Source organism: Gymnoscopelus braueri, assembly GCF_963280865.1.
Source record: "Gymnoscopelus braueri genome assembly, chromosome: 17".
Classification (NCBI taxonomy): domain Eukaryota; kingdom Metazoa; phylum Chordata; class Actinopteri; order Myctophiformes; family Myctophidae; genus Gymnoscopelus; species Gymnoscopelus braueri.
Genome location: NC_137617.1, coordinates 21,978,314 through 22,001,528, shown reverse-complemented (window position 1 = coordinate 22,001,528; position 23,215 = coordinate 21,978,314). Strand labels below are relative to the sequence as shown.

General features: G+C 42.0%; 1 protein-coding gene and 1 pseudogene across 2 annotated transcripts in view; one reads left to right on the top strand and one right to left on the bottom strand.

The window, feature by feature from the left end:
* LOC308104573 (arf-GAP with dual PH domain-containing protein 1-like) overlaps positions 1-23,215 on the bottom strand; it is a 296,968-nt gene that overhangs the window by 55,327 nt on the left and 218,426 nt on the right. The window lies entirely within an intron of this gene.
* On the top strand, positions 1,148-23,200 carry LOC308105043 (solute carrier family 2, facilitated glucose transporter member 11-like; annotated as a pseudogene). The gene is made up of 3 exons: positions 1,148-1,187; positions 1,239-2,654; positions 23,130-23,200. The product of its transcript is annotated as a solute carrier family 2, facilitated glucose transporter member 11-like (transcript).

Genomic DNA, 23,215 nt, shown 5'->3' with positions numbered 1-23,215 from the left:
TCCAGCAGATTTATGCTTAGTCGCGGAGAGCAGATAAACGCAAGGTCTGCGCGACTAGCGGAAAAATCTGCTCTTGCGTGAATCAACGCATTTGCATTGACAATGCATTGGCAGATTCTGCAAACAGCAGCCAGCCAACTCTTGGTGGGAGCGCGCCCTTAAGCATCTGCCAGCAAAGTGCTTTCTTCTGTGGATTAAGTCCTGACCAATTTTTAAAAGTAAAAAAAAAAAGAAGATCGTTTTTAGCATCTTTGTGAGTTAGCTGAGCTCTTAGCAAATGAAATCTCTCCAGGGTAATGCATAAGTTATGAGTAACCACAAACACACACAAAATAACAAACACACTCATACACTGACACACTCAAACTATGTATTGCATCACACATCCACTCAAATGTTTTGGGTTTTTTTGTTTCCTTTTTTATCTGATTGACAACTGGAAAATTGGGAGAAGGGGTAATACTGGTAATATGAGATTTTTGTAGTTGTGTTTGATATTTTAGGTATCTGTAGACTAGTCTGGGAGGCTTCGGCTCAAAGCCTGGACAGCAGGGGCGCGGCCACTGATTTCTGATTCAAATCAACAGCCAATGAAGAAAAGGGGGCGGGATCCACATGCAGTGGGTCTTACATGTAAATAGGAGCGACGGGAAGCAATTTCCCCTTGAGAAATTGCGGCCGCCATTGTTGTGTACTGCTGTTTGCCTCTCGTCGGACTTTTTAGACGAGTAGACCGGTAAGAGGCGTGTCCGCTCAGATTCTGAGCGTAAGTTACATCCCGCCCAGAAATACCAGGGCTTTGGCCCAGAAGTTCCTCGCCGCTCCCGTTTGTATGCGAGGCGAAAAACTTCTGGGAACTCAGATTACTGTAGAACTGGTTCAAAGTGTGTTTGCAGAAGTGGCGGGAATAGGGAGTGATGAGCGAAGGGATAGAGGAATAGATGGCACACAGTGTGAAGGTTGTGGACTACAGACACAGGCTTAATGCAGCAGTCGAAAGAAAGCTCTTTTACCCTTCCTCAAATATCTACAACCTTATGTGTCTCGTGATTGACATCTCAACTCATCAATCCCTGTGAGGGGCAACATATCTTTTTACTCTTCAAGTAGACATTACCTTTTTTTTCCTGTTTTTTTTGTTGCCAAAATGTCTGTTGAAGATGACACTCAGATCATGGAAGATACCGGTAAAAGCTCAGGCTGTTCCAGAACACTTTTTTTAACTGTGTGTTTCACAGCTATTGGTGGCACCTTCGAATATGGCTACAACATCTCAATCATCAACTCTCCCACGAGCCATATCCAGGGCTTCATCAACGACACGTACACAGAGCGCTGGGGCACTGGACTTGACACCCCCCAGGTAACATTTGTATGGACTTTAATTGTTGCTGCTTTCCCACTGGGGGGGGTTGATTGGGGCCCTGCTGGCTGGGCCAATGTCTGTGCACTTAGGGAGGAAGAACTCCCTACTCATCAACAACTCCTTCTTGTTTCTTGGTGCCATACTAGTGTTGACAAGCAGGCTATTGAGGTCATTTGAGGTGATCGTTTTTTTCTGGTGGGAATCAACTCGGGGGTCAGTATGAACGTCCAGCCTATGTACTTTGCAGAGAGCGCCCCAAAAAACCTCAGAGGCGCTGTGGCCTTGTCCTCAGCCGTTTTCACAGCATTCGGGATCTTTGCGGGACAGGTGGTTGGCCTCACTGAGCTGCTCGGCACGGAATATCTCTGGCCTTACCTGCTAGCTAGCAATGCTCTCCCTGGTATGATCCAGCTTGTGACTTTACCCTGGTTCCCTGAAAGCCCCCGGTACCTGCTCATCAACCGGGGAGACAGAGAGGCTTGTACCCGGGCTCTGGGTCGGCTCCGTAGTGGGGTGGTTCCCATCTGGGAAATGGAGGAGATGCTTGAGGAAGAACGGCAACAAAAGGCTGTGTCCAGAACTGGATCTACAATCTGGGCTCTGTTTATGGATCCTGACCTACGTGCCCAACTCAGGATTGTCATGCTTGCTAGCAGTGCCATGATGCTCTGTGGCAATGACTCCATCTACTTTTATGCCTCTTACATTTTCCAGGAAGCTGGAATCCCCCCAGAAAAGATACAGTATGTTTGCATCGGCACGGGGGCTTCAGAATTCACTGCCTCCATCATGTCCAACCTCTTGATTGAGCGTGTGGGCCGCCGGTGGCTCCTGGTGGGGGGTTACGCACTCATGGCCTGCTGGGCTGTAGTCTTCACTGTTGTACTGTCACTCCAGTCCCAGGGCGTACCGGGGATGCCCTACCTCAGCCTGGTCTGTGTCTTCGCCTACATCCTCAGCTTCGGCATGGGACCTGCTGGTGTCACAGGGATCCTACCAGCAGAGATCTTCGACCAGGCAGCACGGCCCGCGGCGTACATGGTTGCCGGGTCACTTATGTGGATCAGCCTCTTAGCAGTAGGCCTGGCATTCCCATTCCTTGTGAAAGGTCTGGGGAACTTCTGTTTCTTGCCATTCTGTGCAGTCTGCATCACAGCCGCCCTTCTCTTGGCGGCTTATTTGCCCGAGACCAAGGGCAAGACCCTGGCACAGATCACTGCAGAGTTCGATAGGAAGAACAGAAGGAATAAGCAGCCCGATGAGCCCACTGAGGACCACTATGAGCTGGGTAAGTGTAACAGAGTTAAAAGTTAATTTAGAATTTGTCCACTATTGAGCAGCACCAGCCAATATTTGGTAGTTCAAACTAATGTTTATACTGTAGTATTCTGGTGCACTGCATATCGCACTGTATGTCCTAGTGGTGTTGCCGTAGCTGCCTCAGTGGATTCCTGGTATGCTGAGGGTAAGCGGTGCTCTTAAAACACAGTGATGTATTTTTATGATTTTGCTATGAAAAACAGTTAATTTCAGATAAAGTCTTGATGATATGCAGTGCCCCTCAGAAGACAAATAATGTGTTATTTGTCTGTTTTCTACAGAATAAACTATCAAACGTGGTTCCTGGTCTCCTCCTTGCCTACCAAGTGGTATCCGTTACATAAGGCATGCTCCTTTTCTGCCCTGGATACAAATCCTGACCCTGACTCTAAGCACGAGGATGAGGGAGGAAAACCACCAGTAGTGTCTTTAATAGTTAGTACAATAGGGCTGGCAAGGCTGGTGTCACTCCACGGCTGCGGCTAGCCCCGCCCCCGGTCGGTGGGGTCAACATCTCCCTTCACTCTGAGGTTCGCTAATAGTAGCCTGCTAGTTGGTGCTCTTTCAGCAGTGTTTCGCCAAAATGGGAATGAATTGTTGTATGAAAACTGTTCCACGGCTTCTCACCATCGACGAGTTGAGAATAAAGGGGCTAAAATGGACAACGGACTAACTTTTCACCGCATTCCCAAATGGAAGCCAGCCAGGTCTCCCGACGTAACAAAGAGACGATGCATGGCTTGGTTGTCATTGATTGATTGAATATTTTATTAGGCAAAAAATGTAAAACAGCACAGTTACATTTAAAATACTTTGTCTAACAGGTCCGTTCATAAAAGTCCTTGCGGACTTTTATGTTTCCAATGAGGGCCTAAGTCACACCTCAGGATCCATGTAGAGAGAGTTATAGGCACTATACGCAACAAGTACCATATATTAAATGGTAGGGTACCCATCACTCTGATGCATACACCTAGCCTGGTTCCAAACAGGCTGATAATCAGGCTAGCATAAACCAGGAGTGGGCAGGACATGACAATCCTTGACAAAGTTGTCTGAGCGTCTGAAACTATTTTTAATAGTACCCTTCTGCATAGTAAAAGCAGACATGAGGTTATGCTCTGTAGATACATTATCTGTTCCCTTTTTATGTACATAGTAAACTGTACATGTTTTCAAATAAAATACATAGTCTTTCTACATAAAATGATTATATGCAAATAGAACCGCATTCTTTCACATGGCTAAAATGCATAGGCCATTATATTATTATGCAGTGCTTTCATTCAATGCAAATATAACCGAATCCTGATGATGATGATGATGGCTCAAGTCACCAGTTGCCTGACCTGTTAATGATCACATTATAATATGGATGGGCAGAGACCATTTTACTCCTCTTTGAGCCTGATGAGGTTCCTTTTTTATACACATAGTATCCTGTAAATGTACCTTGTTTTCAAATAAAAGACACCTTCATGTGACGTTGACTTACAGTGGTTACTTTGTAGATTTAGATTATTATTACAAAACATACAGTAACCACTTCAGCCCATACATTTCGGCCATTTGAAAATAGCCGATCTACAAGCATTGTGAGCTTGTAGATCTGCTATTTTCAAATTATTATACATTTTATACATTTGAAAGTGTGTTTTTGCAGTTGGCTTTTAACATTGTTGATGTCATTCTTTGTATGTGCCGCTGTGTGTACAAGCTATATAGTAGTGTACCCTGTTGGATGGGTCTGTAGACTGGTAGTGACCCAACCAACATAGTGAATCTTGGCCACGCCCCCCAAATCACTCCCCCACCCAAGCGAACTTTGCCAGCCCTATTGTCACTTTTTTGGTACCGATGGGCTAATTATTTCAAATATGCAAAATTAAGTGTCCTCCCTATGATAAAACAATCAATTAGGAGGGAAACTATGAAAAATAGTAATTCCTTCAGGTTCCTTCAAGTTGGTTGGTACATAGATTTTTCTGTATCTGAAATTCCATATGTGCCTGTTATATAACATGGTGTTGTTTTTATCTATTTTATTTTTTATTTTTAACTGATTCCAAGATGGGTTTATCTTTAAGAAATTCATATTTGCAACTGCCAATACTACCAATATCTATTGTATTTCACGCAGAATTCTTGTGACAATCAGGCTGCTGCTAAGGTGTCATAGCAGCAACAGCTGTAAGAGTGAAACACAGTAAGAGTGATAGGTACAGTCAAAAAAGACAAACTGAGATGGATAAGAATAAATTAATACAATAAAATAGTTGCACTTAGATTATGACATGATACATCTGCGCTGTGTCTGAAATAGTTACTGTATTCTATCAATAAATATAAGGATGAATGTACCGTCTATCACCAGTGAATATGCATGAATATGCATCTATCGACAATGAATAGGAATGGTTATATGTACAGAATATCAATAATGAATATGCTACTGAATATGTCAACAGGCCTTCACAGTGGGTATCTGGATAATATAAAGAATGCACTGTACTATCACCAATCTATGAATGAATATAAGTAAGTCTCAACAGTTATCCTTAACATGGTTCTGTTGTGTAAATCCCAGTAGTCTTGTGCAATTGCACCAGAGTCTAGCAGGAGTCAGTAATCCCAAAGAACAGAACAGCCAGTGACCTGGTCAGGCTTGGTTGTGGAGCCTGATACATGTAGTTACTGGCTGAGTCTGTGGCTGAATGTGCTCCTCATCCCTGCTAGCGACAGCATAGAGGAGGTGAGAGGGGTGCATCAGGATAGCATCCAGCTCCTTTCTCATCCTCCCCTCCACAACTACCTCCAGATTGTCCAGTTTAACTCCAAACTACGGAGCTACCATCCTAAAGTGTGTTTGCACAGTTTTTCCTTTATTTATCTGCATATTGATGTGTGTTATTGAGCTGTTAATCAATTGTTAATGAACAATTCTACTTGACGAGATTTTGGTGCTTAGTACTGCTTACAGTTTTTCTTTTATGTGTCTACATATTATCTACATTTATTAATTATTATTATTTATTTATAATTATTTATTATTTATTATTATTATCTACATTTTATCACATGGTATGCTGCCTTAAACAATTTGGCCCTATTTAACATATCCAGAGAGTTATATTCCCATATTATGTTTCTAATTTTGAACATCCGTAAATGCAGAGCAAGTGAATGCAGTTTCATATGTGGCCAGTAGATGTCACTGTTGGTGTACATTATTCTTGTCTCACTCTCCTTTGGACTACTACAGAAATAGATCATAGTATAATTTTCCTCTTGTCAGAACAAGTGTCAGTCATTATCTTCTGCCATGAACTGAAAATATATCTGTAATATTATTATATCATACCCTATACTGTATTGCTGTAGTGAGGAAAAGAAGCTTATTTATTATTACACTCAAAATGTCCACTGGATAGATGCCTCACAGGGGAATAGCGAGCTAACACTGCATAAGAGTTTAATCACAGCATCTGTCTTACATTTTTACTCTAAAAAATTCAATAAGGAAAATAGTCCAGTTCCAACAGAACTGGACTATTCTCCCTCTTAAAATAACTACAATAACTGCTTTAGCATGTCAAAGTATCTATGCAATGACCAAAATATCTTACTCTCTTTCCAAAGCATGTCATGATAAATTATCCTGATTATGCCTACTGTTTTATTATAGTCTACTTCATACAGTGCTCAGGGTGTATGTTATATTGTCGTCTATAATACCTTGCAAAGAAATGTATCCCATTGTATTGGGTGATGTATTTATTCCTCTGTAAAATCATCATCCATTCTATTTTATTCAATTGTGTCAAATATGTATTCTCCTATGTATTCTCCTTTCTTCAGACTTGGTTGCTTTTTAATATGCCCCGGGTTTAGACAGATCTGGGGAAAACTGAATTTTTCTCTGCACCTTGGGCATTTTTGTTTCACTTTGGCAAGCGACCAAAATATCTAAATTAGACACATGTATATCCAGCGATGCATTTATGGGCATCATACTGGATGTGGTGATGGAGGCATGTGGAGGCCCCTGAGAGGCCACTCTGATTGATTAGCTGTTTTTCTGTTTTATTGTTGATATATATTTTTTATACATTTATATATATATATATGTGTTGTATTTTTATATATATATTTTGTTTGTGTTGTGATTTTATTCAGCTGCTACCATGGCTAGGTCTTGCTTGTAATAAATAAATGTCAAATAAAATAACAAAGACATATATGAATAAAGAACGTTAAATAAAGTTGTGAGAAATAACAATACATAGAATCAGACAGTTTTCATCAGTCAGTGTCTCAGTCTGGAGTCATGGAGAGAACAGTGGGAGATATATAGTGGAGTAGGGCTCACAATTTAAGCCTGGACACTTGTTTGTGTGTGTGTGTGAGAAACTTGGTCAGCTCTTGTCATAAACTTCATATCCATTTGAATTAGTCAAATGTCGGCACTGTTCCCAGGAGTGTGTGTGTGATCAAGGTAATCCAGATTTATTGGATAAAACTGATCACAATCCTATGTTTTTGTTTTGAACAACCCATTTTGAAGATTTGACCCAGATTACAGCTAGGCTTTGATTTCCTGATCTGATCGGATATCAGAGCGATCCCAATCCTGATTTTTGGTTTTGTACCCAAAATCCATTAAAGGATTAAAAGTTTTGAAATCGTAGGCCCTGGTTCGGACCCTTGCCTGAGTACTGATTGTCGTGGGTTGTGGGTTCTTGCCTGAGTCAGTGAGCTAACCTCAGACTAGCTCTGGTCCATAGCGTTAGAACTCCTTCTTCTTTTTAATGATTTGTACTTTATTTTTTATTTTTTTAAGACAAACATACAGAGAATTTTCTTTCAACATTGATGCAAGCATATTTTAGACAAGACATACAATAAACATCACAATAACATTCATATTCAAATAGCAACATTACTGACCATTGAACGAGACAAGACATACCATACACATAATACAAATAAACAAACCTTGAAAACATAAAGACATCAACGAAAAGAAAAATCAAAAATACAATGCACAAAAGCATACCACCCGCAGTCTACCCCAGTCCTACCCCAGACAAATCTAACCCAAGACACTTTATGGTTATTGAAGCTCACACTGAGCCGGAAGCGTCATCCAAGACCCGTAGCATGTAGATGATAATGTCCCCATTTTAAATCATATTTATCCATCCTGTTGAGCAATCTATAAGACAATCTTTCATATGCGGCCAGTTGACCCAAGGAAGTAAACCACAGAGAAGGAACCGGTGCAGATGGGTCCTTCCAGGCCCTGACCACCAATCTCCTGCCTAGCATAAGGGCCGTTTGAATCCACTCAGTAAGGCAGGAGAGACAGTTCTTAAAGTGGAAGGGTCGCCCAGAATGCGTTAGAACTCCTTCTAACGTTATGGACCAGATCTAACCACAGACCATCTCTTTCTTCATTTTTCAATTAACTAGATTGCTCCGCCTTTCTACTCCTACGCGCCTGAACGTTAACGCTTTCTTAATTACGTTTAATCACATTATGTTGGCTCCCTTCTCTCCCAGGCACTCTAATCCTGTGACAAACCACCCACGTACACACAAACTGCACCCATTGTCTCTGTCGATGGTGCTGCTTAGATCTTAGAGTAGTGTAAAAAAGGTTATTGCATGGTTCATAAGGTTTCTTCATTGGTAACCGCATGCTTGTCAGTGTCCTTATTGACAGACAAAGAGACAGCAATATGAAAACAATTTTGTTCCGTCCTTGTGAAAGATACATTAGGTTAGGATGAAAGACTAATGGAACTCAGTATAGAAGTATGGTAATAGGAAATTCTCTGGCAGCAAAGCACACAATAAAGAGGCAAAAATAATTTGAAGATGAACATGAAAGAATGTGGAATGTATTCCACTGGTTAAGCATCTGCCAGCACAGTGCTTTCTTCTGTGGATTAAGTCCTGACCAGTTTTTTAAAGTAAAAAAAAAGAAGAAAATTTTTAGCATCTTTGTGAGTTAGCTGAGCTCTTAGCAAATGAAATCTCCTCTCCAGGGTAATGCATAAGTTACGAGTAACCACAAACACACACAAAATAACAAACACACTCATACACTGACACACTCAAACTATGTATTGAAAATTGGGAGAAGGGGTAATACTGGTAATATGAGATTTTTGTAGTTGTGTTTAATATTTTAAGTATCTGTAGAACTGGTTCGAAGTGTGTTTGCAGAAGTGGCGGGAATAGGGAGTGATGAGAGAAGGGATAGAGGAATAGAGCATCGTGGACAGGCAGATGTCTTTGCCTCACTGTAATCAGCTGAAGGGGGGGGTTCCTCTAGCAACCAGAAGTGGAGAACGTAAATGTGGTGGTGCAGTAGGTGGCTGAAGCCCTTGCATTTTAATTGCACCCTTTGTCAGTTCCCTGTGATGCTCGGCACCTGAGATAGAGAAAGGCAATAAGGGGAGCTTGCTGGATGTCATTTTATGGACAAAGAAAATGTGTTTTATGGACATGGAACGTGTGTGTGTGTGTGTGGGGGGGGGGGGGGGGGGGGTTAATTACAATATAGGATCATTCGCATCGTAACTTATGTTTATTATAAATATACAGTCAAATAGTGTAAGCACAGATACCACTTGGTTTCTCTCCAGTCTGTGTATATGTATGTATATGCCTGTGTGTTTGTGAAGACAAGATGACTTCAAAATGAAAATATTAGGAACATTTTGGACAGTAAGGACATTTTACTGGTTATATTTCAACTTGGTTAAGTGGAGGGTAATGGTTATGGACAAGTAGATGTCAAGCTTATAATAAAACCCAAAAATTGTTAAGTGGGGACAACAACATCAACACAGGGACATCAAAATCTCTGGTGTTATACTCAGTGTTCTGACTATCTTCAGTCAGAACCCCCCCCCCCCCACACACACGCACGCACGCACACAATGAAAAGACCAGGCTGCAACATGTGGTCCGCTGTACTAATAAGAGGATTATTGGGTGTCAGATACCGACAATCAGTAACGATCCTAACAGACCCCACCCACGCCCACCTCTTCATCAAACTGTCACCTCGGGGGCACTACAGGTCTGTCACTACCTGGTCTGCACGCCACCTCCCTGGCATCAGACCAAGTCCCAATTAAAGCCATCTGGCTCCGCTCAATAACCACACCGAGCCCCCCCCCCCCCCCCCACACATATTTTCTCTAGTTCTGCTAAACTGTATTGCCTTGTACGGAATGGATGGATTCTGCATGATTTTTGCACAGAAATACTGACTTATTACGGATGTTGAAGGCTGATATTGTAATTTGCATATTGTTCATCTTGTAAATTGTTACTGTCTTGTTTCATGTGGCCCCTTAACCATATCCAATTTCCCTTGCAATGAAGTGCTTCTGAGTTCTGATAATAGAGATTATAATGGAAGGAACTAACAAGGAGGTTACTTTATGCATGTGTACTGTATATGTTTGCCCAGCCAAATCCTGAGTGATAATTTAACCCTGAGTGAAAACATAAAACCAGAAAGTCTGTCTGTCTGTCTGTCTGTCTGTCTGTCTGTCTGTCTGTCTGTCTGTCTGTCTCTCTCTCTCTCTCTCTCTCTCTCTCTCTCTCTCTCTCTCTCTCTCTCTCTCTCTCTCTCTCTCTCTCTCTCTATTGTGTCGTTTTTTTGTTGCAAAAGTAATACTTTGAAAATCCCCTTTGCAACAGGAAAGGTCAAGCAATCATAAAGAGTCATATTCTTTGCTACAGTACCTGATCATCTCAGAGGAACTGGCTCGTCCGTGCTGATGACAGTGAGGATTATGACTTGTCTGGGTTACGATGTCCTGCTGTCCAGTCGATCACAAGTGAACAGAAGAACAGACTGACAAATGTAAGTCAGCGTTTTTGTCTCTTGGTCCAAAATATTTCAAGCACAAACCAGCAGCTGCATATCACGATTGACTTGCTTGTTTTGCCTACTGTGAACACAAAAGTCCACATGTGACATTGTACACTCGTTAATGACATTTCTTGACCCTACTTTTGTTTTCTACAGAAGAAATACGGTAATAAACTGTAGGTTCAGTAAGGCATGACAACTTGTTATGATATATTGAAACTCTAACCTCATGCTGTTTCAATTGATTTGTTTGTTGATGGATGGTTAGCATCAGGGCACCATGGCATTTTCTACTTTGAGTTTGGAAATAAAAACCTATGTTGAATTCTGCGATCCTAGTTGTCTGTGTCCGTCTGTGTAAAGACTAGCGATACACAATGCAAGTACATCCCTTGACATTTTTATTTTATGACGTTGTAAAGTTGTAAACAGGTAACGTTTCAGTGTAAACAAGCCCCAGATAACAACCAATATAAATCATTTTCTTGACATTGCTGAATAGAATGTTATATACAGTACAGCTTAATTGCTTGGTTATGCTGATACATGTACCCTAATTTTGACTTCACCGTATGCCCGTGTCTCTTGCTGAAAGAAAATCCTTAGTTACTTTACACACGACAAATTATAGACTTAACTTGCTGGATGAAAGAACAGCCTGTATCTCTGTGCTGTGTGCAATGCAGTTGCAACATCAGTCAACTTGTCTGTGTCTGTGAATCTCAGGACGTGCATGTGTCTACACAGTGTGTGTGTGTGTGTGTGTGTGTGTGTGTGTGTGTGTGTGTGTGTGTGTGTGTGTGTGTGTGTGTGTGTGTGTGTGTGTGCATCTTGGCAGATGCTCTCTGTCACTTTGGCCTTGACATCTCTGGCTGACACAGGAGCTGTCAGCAACCATCACTCAGGAAGCCTTTTCAAATCGACGAGAGGGGAAATGCAATGTTATTGAGACATTACATTGATTTCCTCATAACCTTATTTAGCCTCTTGGTGACAATCAGAGGGAAAAAAGACAACAGATAGATAGATATCAATACAGTGTCTAGGTTGTTGGATGCGATAACTTGCTTGTTAGCTAAATTGATTTTCATCCATTCCACACAACCAGACCAGAAGAGAAGCCTGGGTCATTTATATACACAATCAAATCCAGAATATTAATTTTAATAACACTCCTGTAGGGTGCAGGATTGATAAGACACAGCAAGACCTGTGAAGCCTCTGAAGGTGGGCTTGGCCCTCTGCTGGCATTATTTTTGTCTTTTTTTGTGATTGTATGACAGAAACATAATATGAGAGAAAAATTGCCTCATCTCTTTCTTCCCACCTTACAGAGAGAATGTGTTTAGAAGTGAACAAGAGCAATTGCTAACGTAATTGGCACCTGGTGACTGCAGCTTTTCATTCAGTCTGGCTGCAGCTACCAACGACCGAGAATATTGGACAATTTGTCATGTCATGTCAAACTTTATTTGTAAAGAACATTAAATAGGCAGACAAAAAGTAGAGCAGATGTTTGTGTGTGTGTGTGTGTGTGTGTGTGTGTGTGTGTGTGTGTGTGTGTGTGTGTGTGTGTGTGTGTGTGTGTGTGTGTGTGTGTGTGTGTGTGTGTGTGTGCGTGTGCGCGTCAATGTAGTAGGTGCAGTGGATGCATTTGCAATTTCTGTGGACTATGTAGCTTGCATACAAGAAGGCACTACTCACCGGTAGAATCTACCAATAGCCGACGCTACCTTACGGCCCCTCCATCCCGTGAACAGCTACCGGGAAGAGAGGCAATAGACCCGGCGGCATGTCCGTCCGCTGTCGGAATAGCAACGGGTGGACTTCCAGGCCCATGAGAACAACTACAGAGAACGCTTTAACACCAAGCAGCAGTGCAAGACCAAGAACTTTGTTTCCTCTGGTGATCCAGCCAAGGACATTATACCCACAGACTGGTTGTTGGAGGGTTTCAAACAACTTGGGATGCCCAAAGACCAGGCAGAAAGGCTGGCAAAGTATTGTGCTGTCTCTGCTACCATATGTGGAGGAGCCGCCACTACATGGAGTGCTGAGTGACATGCGTGTTATATAGGACATATCCATGAGTTTGTGAATGTAATCTTTACTGCACCTAAAATATTTGTGTCCCTGTATGCTTTCCCTGTGTGTGAACATAAATAAATTGTTAAACTGTGTGTGTGTGTGTGTGTGTGTGTGTGTGTGTGTGTGTGTGTGTGTGTGTGTGTGTGTGTGTGTGTGTGTGTGTGTGTGTGTGTGTGTGTGTGTGTGTGTGTGTGTGTGTGTGACAACGTGAAGCGTATACTACAAGTATAGTGGTTAATTTAATGATTAGGGCGAATTAAGAATAGCCTAAAGACCAGGCACGACCAACACATCAGCACCCGCAGAGAGCAGACTACGCAAGGCCAGGTCCTGCCTGGGGAACGTTCCCTTTTAGTCCTGATGGCAGAGAGCCATTCATTGGCTGAGTGGATGAAAGGGCTGTAAGCAACACAACCATAATACACCCAGATGGATGCTGCTTCTAACTGTGATTAAAAAGCCTTTTCATCAGTTCAAACAACAGACCCCACTTGACTGTTTCAAACCATATGCGGTGCAGTCAGCTTTCAGCAAAGTATTTATCTGTGCTTCCTCTGCAATCTTGGCATCAGAAAGGAGACAGAGGCTGATGACTGAATGCATAAAGCTTGATTTGTAGTTCTACTCAATAGCTTTTTCATTTATCCGATGCATAGTTGCCACTGCACCAGTGCGAGTGGCCACATAACAGCTGTAACAAACTGAATCAACGCACACTGAACTCATGCATGTAATGCAGTAATTAGGCATCATATGGCTTGGAGAGGCTTCTAATTGAGAGTGAGTGGATTTTTCAGGAGTATTGGGTTGTATAGCATCTTGGCAAGAGAAAGGAACTAATTCGATATTAGTTCTATAGCTCTATAGTCCAGCTCAGCTCTCATACAAATCTCTTTTATCTGGAGTGATTTATTATTATTACTCAGATCGGCATTCAGATTAACAGGCTCATTAGGCCCTGATCGTTGTGTACTCTCAACATTTTGTAGTTTGTGCTGTTGACAATCTAGACATGTAAACTCATTGTACTATTGCACTCACCGCTCTGGATAAGACCATCAGAGTGCCTAAAATGCAAATATAATTTGTTATATCACTACATCCACTGGTATATTACGATCTCCAGCCCTAACCATACACTCTTCTATTCCCTTCATACTCTTTCCAGCCTGTTGAACCTCTCTCTGCCCTCACTGAACACAGATAGAGCACGGCTGTCCACTGATTTATGTAATGTCTCTGCCCTCATGACACCTTCACCATCTGCCCACAGGTAGTGTATGCATACCAAAGTGCTCCAGACAAGGCATGTGACCCCCTCTCCCATCTTTCACGTCCTCAAAGCTGGGCAAAGACAGATCGGGGCATGGGTCACTAGTGGAGCAGCAAGGATACTGAGAAAAGGGGGGGCTGGGGGAGCTAGAGAGAGGCAACTCTGCTATGGCAGCATCAGAATCAGAATCTGTTTATTGCAGGAGTTTCTAAACCCATATACCCTGAGCCACAAGACCTCCGAACTCCAAAAGTATATCTGTCATTATTGCTTCTTGTGTTATGTGAGGTCACAGCCCTATCGGTGAGATATGTCAGAGCTCTGAAAAAGGCACTGACCCTTCCCACTGTTCTTCGTTTAACTGTATGTGGTTGTGTTTTTAAATGTGTTTCAAATGTGCATTGCTGAGCGCTCGGGTGGTGCAGTGGTAAGGAGCCTGCCCACCACTGCAGAGGTTGTAGGTTCAAATCCGCTATGGTGCACCCGGCTTTGTCGAGCGTCTATATACGAGCACAATTGGCCCGTGTTTGGGGGAGGGTGATAATTATCATTGCACATATGGGCCGGGGCGGCACCTGTCACCTGTGTTGGGGCGGGAGGAGTAGGATGAAGGCTCTACATCCTCCTGGTGGGGGCTCCTCACCGGCATTGAGGAGAAAAAGGGGTGAAAAGCCAAAAAAAAATGTACATTGCTGAGTCTTGAAACATTTCTGTTACTTTGTGACAGACGAGTTATCTTGAATCTTGAAAACTCCCAAGTTTCCATCAAGGAATGTTGATGTGGATTTGTCCTACTTTGAAGTCAGAAAATTCCCATTTCCCACTTGATGTCAACCCTCATGTACCCACCACAGGGGAAGGGAGGAAGAAGAGACAGAGGGTGGTACAACAACTGTGTCACATAAGACATAATCTCTCAAGAACAGATTCTGCACTGCGTTGGAATCTGTCGGGGAGGTTCGTCATAACGTGTGCGCATGGGCGTGCCTTCAGATCAGGAAGCAGGCCGCGCTTTACCCAATCAAATGTAGTGGGCGGGATTCACGTGTCCGTCGATCCTTCCCCCCTCGAAACAAACCGAAACTAATTTAAAGAGGTGGTGCCATGGTTTTGCACTTTTTCTGTTTTTCATGTGTCTATGAGGTTGATAGAACTTCATTAAGCCCCCCGGTGGTGTTTTTATGGTGTTTTATGTCTTCTCTGACTATTTGGAGTTTCTTCCTGGAGGCTGAAACCTTGAGGGTCAAAAGTGCCAATAGAGAAACAGGGGCATTGTGACATCACAATGCCATACCCTCCCCCTCATTATCATAACACAACAGGTGTGGGCATGAGGAGGAGGAGGGACTAGGACAGGTGGGTGGTGCTAAGGTGGTGGAGGAGGTGCTAAGGTGAGAACCAGGTATACTTAATGAACTGGAGGCGTGTCCACATAAAAACAACATTTTACACTTACTGTACACTTTTTTTTTTTTTGAAAAAAATCCGTACATAATAATAATACCTTATGATCAGGTTTTAAGGTTGAAAAATATCATGGCACTCCATCTTTAACAATAGCGTCCGCGGAGCAGACAAAACCACGGAAAGATATTCACATTTTAACTTACTCTTTCATCATAGAAACAAGTGGGCTTATAACCAAAACGATCCATGTTCTCTGGGAGAAGTGGTGTTAGTGTTCCGTGTAGAAATATTGTTAGTGGGAATGAAAACATAGTCGCACCAAGCGGAAGTGATGCGCTGAAGGCATACACAAACACCGGTTTCCTTGCGCTCTGGTGTTACGTTTTCGTCCGCCCAGAGCCAACAGACATAGAACAAACAGCAGAGGGCGCTGTTTTTCATTTTCAGTTGGCGATGGATTCCCAGATTGCATAAGACATGACTGATGGAGAGAGGACTGAGGTTGGAAAATCAGCCGTGTCTGATGGGCATATTGGGTAGTATTGTCGAAATCAGCCAGAAGAAGACACAGCTGTGTTGCAGATAAGAAAAAGGTTTCGGTTCGGTAGGCCAATCAGAGGCAGGTTAGTTGCGGGTCTTTTCGTAAGAGGCAGCCTCGCAGCAAAAGTCAGTTAGACGCGCTGTGATTGGCCAGTAGTCAACGCACTGTGATTGGCCAGTGGTCAACGCGCTGTGATTGGCCAGTAGTCACTTTGAATGGTAGCTTGCCTCCTCTAAAGTGGCGGCCGCGATACCAGTCGCTCCAAATAACTCCAACTAACAGCCTTCATCTTCTTCTCTGAATTTAATGGCGGGTTACAACCAACCTACCTAGGTGTATACCGCCACCTACTGTCCCGGAGTGTGCAAATACCATCCCATAGCCTGGGGGACTGTGGCCGTGCATGTGCAGTAACGGCGAAAACTGCGGTCGTAGAGTTAAGCAGAGTTTCCCAAAAAGGCTAATAAACAGCTTGAATTTGGGCAAAATGAAAAACAGGCTTCTTCATGGTCTGAATAATGCTAATGGTCAATGCTGTGTGCAAGTTGAGATCAATTGCTCAAGCCAGTGAGGAGAAAAATGCGGAACAGAGAGAGTGATTTTCCTTAATTATATGTAGGATAATACACGTCATCAACAAATACATACACTATATGTACAAAAGGGATACGAAAATTACATTTACCTCCCCTTTTGGTCTCCTGATGTTTTTTCAGTGAATTATGGGCATCACTTCCTGTTGTCAGTCATTCAATTCATTTGAGTGATCTGTCTCAGTAAACAATAATGTGGGAACACAACCTGACATGAATCAAAAAGGGTCATATTAGTCGGCCCATAATCCATTCATACAAGGCCTCATGGGTCACTGGAAACTCGTGGATACCTACACAGAGAGCAGTGAGATTGATGGGGAAACATTCCTGTCTTGAACAGGCTGTCTAAAGGGGCCACTGATTGTTTGAGCTGGCTGACTGGTTGACTGGCTGACATGCTGATTGATGATTGTTGCTGATTACTGCTGATTGCTGATCGATGATTCTGTGGTCCATCAGCTTGACTCACGTCTAAACTTGTCTTAGTGGACATTGGGAGTAATGATTAGACAGACAGCATTGTAATGGTTAATTCCTCACCACAGCCTAATAATACTGAATTCATACATCATAAGTTACCTAAAACCTAAGCATATTCTATTACATATAATTTAATTTCCACCAAACTCATGGAAGATTTCTCTGTCTTTTCTTTCTCCGTGCACTGCAGGGCAACATACATTTCTCAAGCATTGTAATGCCTGGAACAGACAAACAAATTCATAGTAAGGAACCAGTGAGATGAATAATAGTAAATCATTGAATTGATGGAAGCTGAGACCCGTTGTATTGTGTAGAACGTGGGGGATCATGGAGAAAGCAGAGGAAGTTTAATGAGATGCCTGACTGCTAAACACATCCATCATAATGGCAGGAGGTGTGATTAACTCAGCCACCTGCTCTGAGGGCTGTCTGGGGGATTAATGCCTCTCCCTGTGTCCCCCTGCCATCTTGTCTCTCTCCATCTCTTCCAGTCTACCCCCACAGTGCTCTCTTTTTGTCTGTTTCCTTCTTTTTTTCCACCCCATGTCATGTTCTCTTTCATGTCATGTTTTCTTTCCCAAATTGAGCCTTTCTTTTTTTCTCTCTCCTTCTTCCCTACATAACTTGCTAATTGTTATGCCTTATGTTTCATTACCCGGAGATAAGAATGACCAAGATGGTACCTGAAATACATTGTGGAAAGGCCATTAACAGCTGTAGCTACATTAGTGTGTTTCTTTCCACCCATTATTGATTGTTAATTGAAAGAAATTGAGTTTAACTATAATATGGACATTATACAGTTCTGTTAATTAACGTTAGATTGTGCAGTAATGATTAGACAGACAGCATTGTAATGGTTAATTCCTCACCACAGCCTAGCAATACTGTATTGAATTCATACATCATAAGTTACCTATAACCTAAGCATATTCTATTACATATTATCTAATTTCCACCACACTCATGGGAGATTTCTCTGTATTTTCTTTCTCTGTGGGCGACATGAATTTCTCAAGCATTGTAATTCCTGGAACAGACAAACAAGTTCATAGCAAGGAACCAGTGAGATGAATAATAACCAGTAAATCGCTACGCGGCCTGAAATTCTAGTCTCCATATGGTAACAGGAAGAGTGGGGCACCTCAATGTAAAGTTGGTAATTTTATCCAAAATGTTAGAAAAAAATATATTTGGAAAATGGTCTTAAGTAATGTAAAGTATACATGATTAGAACATGCTTGAACATTTGACAATTAAGGTATATTATTTCTACAATTGCTACAAAACCTGTGTATCCAGTCATTTTGGGCATACACAAGAAATTGAAGGATAAATGTAGGTCTGACAAGACTTGACGTCGTTCCAAACTAGGGCAGCACAGACTGGGAGCCTGCCCATCACTGGACCCACAGCCTGTATGTAAATGTGTAGTAGATTATTCATCCCTTTCTTTTCTTTTCCCTCTTTGAGATGAAGATAAGGACCCATCAAGGGCAGTCCCCAGACCATCATTTGGGAGTAGCCTACTTTAGATGCGATGATTATTAATATATTATTCATAGAAAAATCATAACCTTATTAGTATAATTGCCCTTTCTTGGATGCCGTTAAAGTAGATTAAACCAGAGACAGTAGATGAAACAGAGACACCCCAACTTCATTTCATTTCCTGACTCCAGGTGGATGCCTGCTCGCTTGGATGTATTGGTCGCTTGGCCAGGACAATCGTAACTTAACCTGGAATAAATAGATTTAGCAAAGACTCTGACCTCTAATGACATTCCTAGGGTGGGGCTCTTTATGCTGTTTTTCGCTGATGATTGGCATTGCACTGATAATTATTATTATGTTTTGTGTTTTTTGACGAGATACAGTGAGACACTTATGAAGCACTGACTGTTATGGACACTTTATTTGTTTTTACCTCCGTTTACCATTGCTCTGTATTGTTGATGCTTCCTGTTTTTCTATCTCTCTCTCTCTCTCTCTCTCTCTCTCTCTCTCTCTCTCTCTCTCTCTCTCTCTCTCTCTCTCTCTCTCTCTCTCCCTGCCTGCCTGCTGTTGCCTGAGGTCAGGTTCAACTCTCTGACACTGGTGATAGCCCATGCATTAAAAGGACCCATGTGGAAGACAATTTGGGGATTTGAATTGTGCTCGCGTCCACCATAATTGCAGAGGCTCCTCATTGGCCATTCACCATCGGCATCACTGTTTGCAATCATTAACAGTAGCTTGAAAAATCATTAACAATATCCCTAATACCTTTCTACCCCATCACCCATGCCTTTCATACTTGGGTGACTGCCCTATTATTGGAATAGTCCTAATGTTAGCTGGCCTAAGGTTCTGCATTCAGATATTAAATCTCCACTGTTCAATCAGTGGAGCAATTGAAATATGGCTGTGCATGGCAATAAACACACACATTCTTGCTAGAAAAATGTCCCTGTCTCTATAGCAACCAATATTGTTTTGTGGGAAACACAATGCTTGACTTGGAGAGAACCAAGGACGCAATTTTTTGCAAATGGCACTCATCCTCTCTAACTCACCGGTTGCTCCAAAAGACAAATAGGTAGAACAGAAAGATAAAATCTTGTTCGCAATTTTCAAGCTGGACAGGGAAGATGACTGAGAATTACTCTTGCAAGTCATGAATGTATGTTTTTCCTCTGTCTCTGTTGATGATCTCTCATTCTATAGAGAGCTCATTTCCAATGAGATACAGCAGTTGATGTTAGTGGTGTGTATGTGTCCCATCAACGAAAAGTAGGAGACCCATCTCAGATGCCTTGGCTGCGGTATAACCTTTTTATAACACGGTTTACAAAGTGTTTTACAAAATAAAAGAACATTGCACTGAGACAGTAAAACAGCATAAGAGAAAGCATTAAATCAAAATAAAATGATTAAAATAACCATAAAAGTTAGGTGACACTGTAAAAGAAATGAACTTTAAATGGAGCCCATCAGTGTGCAAGCGTTTAATCTCCTCAGGTGGGCCTTGATGGCAAAGCCTCCATCACCTTTGTTCTTTAACAGCCAGCATTTGAGGATCTCGGGGAGTTAACTAATTACCTTAAAACCCTCAATTCTCATGTGTCTCCCAGTGCTGCCACACAGTCCCAGGAAGAGTGATGCGTTGAAGAGCTTTTGCAGTGTAGTGATGCGTGGTTGTGTGTGGCTACACTGTAAAGTCCTGAGTGTTCATTTCACTTTGAGAGTGTATGAGTCCATTTGATTGCATCACACTCTCACAGGAATATTAACACTCAGAGTTTTACACAGCTCGGCTGTAAAAATAACTTCTCTCATCTATTTGGCCCTGATCCACTTAGCGGAAGTGTTCCAAATGCACACGTCTGCAGCTTAATCACGCATGGCTGCTCCGCAATTGTAGAACAGAATACCTTTATAATTATAATGAATCATCTGTGGCAGTTGCTACAGTATACAGAAAACTTCCCCAGCAATTTCAGTCGCTCACTGCACATAAAAGTTTGAACCGTTGACCAACCGGGCAGGAATTGGGTTTGAAGCAGCAAAGATGTTGTCCCTTATCTGTTGCCCTACCTATAAGGGCAGATCCCCACACAATAACACACATACTGTACATGTCCGACACACATACATGTCCGAAGTACACATACGTCCGAAGTACACATACCTTATTGGGCGGTGAAACCGCCCCTATAAGTGAGATTTGGAAAAATGTACATTTTCCTGCGCTGTGATCTGGGCCCAGGAAATTTGTACAATTATCCTGCGCTGTGATTGGCCAATCACAGTCTATTCAGGACTGTGATTGGCCAGTGTCACATGACACATGTGCATAGCCCTATATAAGAAACCATAACTTGAAAAAAACCAAAGATTTGTTTTTTTCAAGTTATGGTTTCGTCCATCATAAAGAGTGTTTCAATAAATGTATTTATCTTTTGTACATGATTGGTTGACTCCATTCAGTATTGTGATTAGCTAGCAAGACACCGCCCACTTCACACAGGGTGTGATTTTTTTTAACTCTATGACACATACACACAGGGATTACAGAGACTGCAGAGTAGTCCTACAGACCTCACACACTTTGCACTTTCCTTTCTGCTCTCTCCACTCAAATCAAGGAACATCAGAGGAATAGGCCTGACTTGAATATTAAAAGCCCAATTTTATACTTTGTCATATGGCAGTGTTGTGTGGCAAAATGAGCTTGGAGTGTCTATTTTATAGTCAGGGAATATTATCAGAATAATGTCAAATCTTGGAATAAATTCCTTACCAAGAGATTTCTTCACCAATGTGTTTGTGAAGGTGTCTATTATCTCACAAAGACTGAAATGCAGTTTACCTAGGGGAATTTGTGACAGCTGCTGAAAGTTGGGGTACCCTTAACCTTATGCCGAAAAAAAATTAATAATCTGCTTTAAGTAGCATGTGAGGGGTCAAACTAGTTTTTTTTAAAGGATTCTGAATCGATTCTGAAGTATTTGTTTTGCACCAAAATCACTCCTTGGGCTAAAAACGTCCATAGCCACTTTTCCAGGTATTTTTTTTGTATAAAAAGACGAGAATAGTTCAAGTGGTGACACTAGTGTGAAATTTGCTACAAATCATTTTTGGAGGTCACTCTTTCGATTTAAGAAACCGGGCCACTCGTAAATCAAAGATGGCGGCCATTTATTTCAAGATGGCTGCCAAAATTAGACTTATTTTGCATTTCAACAAATCTTTGCCTATACTTTTGTGAGGTCAATCACCAAATGGCACTCCAGTTGCATGTTTCTTTTTTACATTTTCAAACAGGAGTTACCATTTATAACCATCAAAACTAAAACATTTCAAAAGCACGCCATACAACTGTGCTCACAGGCACAGTGTGTGTGCTACTTTAAAGGTAGGGTAAGTGATATTTTTTGGTTAAAACAAAAAGTATTTTGTAAAAAGGTTAAAGCACTATATTCTGATTGTAATCATTACTATAGAGTGTTTGTTTAGTAACAGGAGTCTCCCCGTCTCTCCAGCTCTTTAATAAACAGAAAATACATTTTCCGGTAGGTGTCAAAATCTCAGCCAATCAGGAGAAAGCACCCATTTTTTTAGCTTAATTTTTATAGTGTTCCAGTTCCAATTTTGTCCGCTCATTTCTTAGTGTCATCACTTCCAATTTCACTTGTTTAATCTGTATCCTGATTGAGTTCTCTATCCTGATTGGATAACATTGGAAATGAAACTGAAACGAAAATGAATTTTCTGTTTTATAAAGAGCTGGAGAGACATGGAGACTCCTTTTACTGAACAAACACTCTATAGCAATGATTACTCAGAATATATATATAGAGCTATTTAACACTTATTTTAACCAAAGAAAATCACTTACCCTACCTTTAAGTAGCATGTGAGGGTCAAACTAGGGTTTTTTCATGATTCTGAATCCAATGCAAGCATTGGTTTTGCATTAGAACCACTCCTTGGCAGAAAATTGTCAAAGCCCACCTTTTCAGCTCATTCCATAGGCTATGCAGGTTGTTTTTTTTTGGGGGGGGGGGGGGGGGGGAGCGGTTCTTTCAAAAAATCCAATATGTCAAATCAACAAGTCATATCTATATTTTTTGCACATTTTAGGAAACATTTCACTATTATAGCTACCTTGTTGTAGCCCAGGTCTCCCTTCTAGAGAGATTATTAATCTCAATGGGCGAGGCCATGAGTTTTGTAGGGGGTTTAACTGTTCTACCATGGAGTGGACGAGAGGAGAAATGGGTTACTGTAGGTATAATCCTAAAGGAAGAGTATATCAACAGGTTGAGTTGAAGAGAAGGTCAGACAGTGAGTGACGAACATGAGCATAATGTGTCCGGGTAGCTCAGTTGGTAGAGCTCTCACCAATAGACCACAAGGTCATAAATTCGATCCCGGGCACCGCCGACTCAGTGTATGAGTAGCGCGGCTTGAGTCCTGTGTTAAAGGAGAGCCAATCCTCCCGCAACCACAGCCCCTACTGCTGCACCGATTACGCCTCCAGGTGGACCTCCAATCGCTTTTCCAAGAATAGCGCCCCAATGACTAAAATGCCCAAAACACCAATAGGTAGACGACTGGATATTATGTCGAGCGTGTTGAGCCTTTGTTGACGATTCTCTTCCTCATGGTGACAGTAGAAGATGTAAGTCAATCCTGCACCCGCAACCACAGCCCCTACTGCTGCACCCATTACGCCGCCAGGTGAGTGAGGTGACCCACC